Raw genomic sequence first — 5,487 nt, 5'->3', positions numbered from 1 at the left:
GAAAACGACACAAATATCCTTCATTAAAAATGGAATTTGGACCTACAAATCCAACCTTATAATTCGTGCTCTAGTCTACGATTTGTAGACTTGAGTCGTACTGCTAGGCCTGAGGAAATCCTAAAAGTCAAGCCTCAGGAGTTTTTGTACGAGTCAAGTTTCAAACCGTCTAAAGAGTATGAGTCTTCATCCAGTCTCATCCTACAGGTCTGACAATACCCAAATTTGGTGTCTCTGATGTTTGCATACTACTCGTGACTACGTCCCTATAACACCCCATTGGTTTGAATGTTGTAATTAAATTCTACTTTTGGAATAATACTAAGACTTGTTAACATATTAGGGAGGATTTTTTATGGGTTACTTTAATTGACCAAAGTTCGTATGTCAAGTGTGAAAGTCAGGCAACTTACCAAAGAAAAGTGGAAATAAAACTATTGAAAATGTTGTTAAGGAATTCTCTGAAATTTTGGGTCAAATGTCTCATTGATTTTATCCTAATATATAAAGCATTAGAATTCCTATTACCTATTAAATTGAATGTCTAAAAGTTTAGTTTCCAATGAACTAAACATCTTGTCCATATGACTTTAGAATAGTGAGATATGCTCCTTTTTGTGATACTACGCAAGTAGGCACCTGTAGCTGGGTTCCCCTATCTCTAAGTCAATTTTTCTCATAAAATGGCCTCACCTTTGTTATTTCATCATTAAAAATATATAAAAACCAGAGAAAAACCTAACCACCTTCAAAATACACCTTGGATATTTATATTTTTAACTCGGAAGTTTAACGGAAATTACTCTACGTCGCGAGCTCTTCATTGTAGTGTACTTTTCTTACCAATTTTGGCTCCATGTGTTGTTTCTATAAAGGGGGGAAATATTAATATTTTTATTTCAAATATTTTGGTTGAGAAAATTCTATTTTTATAACTCTCATCCGTAATTCCATATCCTAGTATCATTTCTATTAATTTTTAAGCTCCGTGGTAGTTTTTTGAAAGGGTGGCTGTGGGAAGCCCCATTGTCTTTAATATTTGGTGTGTTTATTTATGGTGTTAAGGTGATGGATGTAATATGGTAATTGGTGTAATTCTTATTCGGGTCATATTGGATGGTTGTTAGGTTGAACGGCATGAAGAACGCCTAGTTAAGTTGCCTCGGGAGCTTGTCGTTCCTTCGATATATTCTCGGAATGTCGTCAATGGATTTAGATGCTAATTATTGTTGTTATTACATTGATTTTATGCTTTGGTCTTTGCTGGTCACAATTGTAGCATTAGAGCCTTATTGATTAGTTATTTCTTGTTTGCAGACATGTTGATTTTTGCGTTGCTGCATTTCCTTTAGTTGCCAAAGTGGCATAGAGAGACCTTTTGGGACTTGGTTGAAAGGTATGTTAAGACAATTATTTCTTTTCTGGAATGATCCTAATTTCCTAACCGTGTTATTTCCTATTTATAGTTCTTAAATGATTTGTATCCTCATCCTATTGAGTTGGCTACCACTATATGATTAATGTCTATCACTAATACTATAATCCTTGACTAGTGGCTGAGAAATGCATGTCATGATTAGGCTTTGATCAATTACGATAATTTGTTATTGTTGTGATGTATTTTTATCTAACTGCTGCCTATGAGCTTATTTTGGCCTCAGCAAGCACAGTGTTTGTAATTTTCTTGAGCATGCTAATAGATTTGTTTTACCGAAACTATGGGATGGGTAGACTATACCTACGAGACAGGTTAGGTTGTACCTAAGAGGTAGCGTATATGCATTTCTCCACAGAGTCTCACTTCTACATTGATTCATGGCACAGGTATATTCAAAAAGTTCTGATCAGATTATAATTGGGATCTACAAAAGGGGGATAATTGGGTATATAGTGACTACTTGCACTCGTTAAAACTTATAGTAATTGTGTGTTGTTTCTACCTTCCGGGATTATGGGGGCTAGGTCAGGTTATTACTTGTTATGTGTTTATATTGTCTTGTCATATGGAGATAAAGTTTTATATTTGTGTTTCAGTACTTAATACTTTGGTTTTAGTTTTTAGATGCCTTACATACTCAATACATTACTTCATATTAATGCCCCATTGCCTAAGGGCACTACATTCATGCCTACAGGTTCTGAGTGACGCCCAGACAGACCTGTCGAGTAGCATAGCCTCCTATCCAACTGATTGGTTGACTCTCTTCATCCAGGGGTTTCCAAAGTCACAAAGGTTTGTTTTTTCCTTTTTTTTAATGGTTTTTGGGTAGATTGGGCATTGTCCTACCGAGTTATTATATCCATAGTGTCTTGTAGAATAGTAAGTTGGGTTGTATAGCAATGATGGTGGCCATTTTGGTATTGTATTTTTTATAGCTATATCTTGTTAGCCAATTGGGCCTTATGGTTCTATTGGTAACGGTTAGCAATTTAATGTCCTAGTTTACATTGTGCATACATGTATTTAGTTATTATATAGAGACCATGATGGACTTGACGACCCTGCATAGCATTTATGCCTTTCTAAATATCATGGCGGCCTCGATGGCTCAATAAGAACTTATGTGCTACATGTTTATTGCTTTATATGAATTTGGAAGTAGTTGTTTTCATTCTAGAGATATTGATAGGAGCCTTCCCAGCCGAGGGCTTAATTTTAAGTCGAGATATACTTGTTTTTTTTCTTGATTGTGTGTGGCGGCCATGCGCCAATACAAACTGGTTTAGTAGGGTTGGCTCAGGATAAAGTTTGGCCTTTAGGTTCCTGTTGCTCCCCTCAGTTTGGTGTTTGAAAAACCTGGTATTAGAGCAACGTCGTATCCAAGGGAGTCTGCAATCTATGTCTAGCATAGTCTTGTTTATAAATATGTTGTGAAATACATTTTATAAGCAAGAAGATATAGTCATTACTCAGAAATGTTACCTTCTTTCTACTCAAATAGTGTTATATAGCTTAGTCATAAGGGTTGAGTTTTTTGACTTATGATTATAATTATTCTTGTACAGTGCAAGAAATATGAGTGAATCATCAGACATCATTGGGCCGAAGGTCATATGCACCCATAAGTGAGGGTATGAGTCGAGTACCACCTACTGGGGCAGTTCATTCAGAGGGAGTGGGAGAGATATCTTTATAACCCTTCCTGGCACCATCTTCACATCAGGAGACCGCAGGATCTACAGGACTTCAAACTGAAACTCCAACTCCTCCTATTTCTATAGATCGGGAATTCAAAAGTGTAGTATGTATGTTGGCTCAATTAACAACTACGCTGCATTATCCAGTGGCGACAGATATAGCCGAAATCTTGAAGGGCTCGGAAATTCGAGGGTTCGAGAGTTTTGTGCTTTGATACCTCGCCAATATATATGGACTGACCACAAATAGTACCCTCAACACTTTATTGACTAGCTACATAGGATTTTAAAACGTATGTATGCTTCAGCTACAAAGTCTATTGGCTTAGCAATATTCAGGCTTAAAGACATCGCAGTTTTATGGTTCGAGGGTTTGGAGAGGTCAAGAGGGTCCAATGCACCGCATCCACTTGGGATTGCTTCACTAAGTCCTTTTTAGATCATTATATACCTAAAGAGATCCAAGATGCTAGATTTGATCAGTTCTTAAACCTTTGCTAGGGCAGTATGAGCATTAGAGATTATGGGCTACAATTTGATTTCCTAGCTATGTATGCACCAATGATTGTAGATAAAATTAAAGCTAGGATATGAAGATTTATTGGAGGTTTGGATCTAATGTATTTTGAGTCCTGTACAATAGCATTTTCTCAAAATGTAGAGGAGTTCGTACATCGACAGTTTGGAGCAGAGCGAGCTGAGAGGGGGCAATAGAGGCAGTCCAGACCAGCCGACCTTCAAAGATATTTTCATGGGAATGCTAGACCCAGGTACTCTAGTAGGACACCTAAGCCTCCACTACAGAAGTCTTAGGGTAGAAGATATGATAATCGGGGACAGCTAGGCCCGGGGGAGAGTTTGCAGACATCGAGCTTGCAACAGTATAGCCACTTAGCGCAGTCTAGAGAAGTTATGCCACTTTGTTATACCTCTGGTAGATAACATTTTAGGAGATATCTAGGACTCTACAACTTCTTATTATTATGGGAAGGAGGGTCATATACAGAGATATTATCCATTTAGAGACTAGAAGGGTCTAGGACGGTGGGCCAGATCAACAGTAATATCATCTACTTCAGTGGTTTTTGTAAAGAGAGGGCTATAGTCTTTATCACGTTGAGGTCGAGGAAGAATAAGAGCATTAGTTCTAGTAGTGGGAAGAATAGTACTTATACATTGATGGGTCGGCAAGACTTAGAGTCTTCCAAAGATGTCATAAAAGGTATGCTAACTGTTTCTTCTCACTATATTTATGCATTGATATATCCAGGCTCCACATTATCATATGTTATTCAATTTATTGTTGGAAGGATTGCAATAGTACTAGAGTAATTGCAAAGGCCTTTTGTTGTATCCATCCCAATCGGTGACTCTATTATTGCTAAGAAGGTTTGTTGAGGTTGCAGAGTAGAGATTGTTGGTCTCAAACCTCTGTTGACCTGATAGAGCTAGAGATGATAGTATTTGATAGTATTATGATCATGGATTGGCTAGAATCTTATTACGCCAATACTTACTATCGAGCAAAGAATGTTTGATTCCACTTTCCAGGAGAAGTAGTTTAAGAATAGAAGTGCAACAAAGCGGTGCCAAAGGGTACATTTTTTATTTCATATATTCGGGAGAGGAAATTGATTTCTAAAGGCTGCATTTATCATATTGTTAGAGTTAGGCATGTTGACATAGAACCACCGACCTTACAATTAATTCTATAGGTAAATGAATTTGCAGATGTCTTTCCGAATAAGCTACTTAGTATTCCCCCTGAATAGGAGATTAATTTTGAGAATGATACATTTCCTGATGTCCAATCGATATCAATTCCTCCATATAGAATGGAGCCAGCAGAATGGAAGCAATGGAAGGAGAAAATAAATGATTTATTAGATAATGAATTTATCAAGCCGAGTGCATCACCATGGAGTGAGCAAGTATTGTTTGTACAAAAGAAAGATGGTTCGTTGCGCATGTGAATAGATATTCGATAGCTTAATAAGTTACTATAAAGAACAAATACCTGCTTCCAAAGATTGATGACTTATTTGACTAGCTACAAGGTGCTTGATGTTTCTCAAAGATTGATTTACATTCAGGTACCATCAAGTGCGGTTTTGGGAGATTGATATTCCAAAGACAGACTTCAAGACCACATATGGTCATTTTGATTTTCTTGTGATGTATTTTGGATTGACAAAGGCCCCAGCAGTATTAATAGACCTAATGAACATCATATTTAGGCTATTCTTAGATTTGTTTGTGCTTGTGTTTATTGATGATATTCTCATATATTCACAATTATAGTCAGAGCATACAAACCATCTTCGAGCAGTGCTTCAGGTATTTCGGCCT

Source organism: Solanum dulcamara, chromosome 5, assembly GCF_947179165.1.
Source record: "Solanum dulcamara chromosome 5, daSolDulc1.2, whole genome shotgun sequence".
NCBI lineage: Eukaryota > Viridiplantae > Streptophyta > Magnoliopsida > Solanales > Solanaceae > Solanum > Solanum dulcamara.
The sequence above is the reverse complement of the archived record's forward strand: the minus strand, read 5'-3'. Positions refer to the sequence as shown.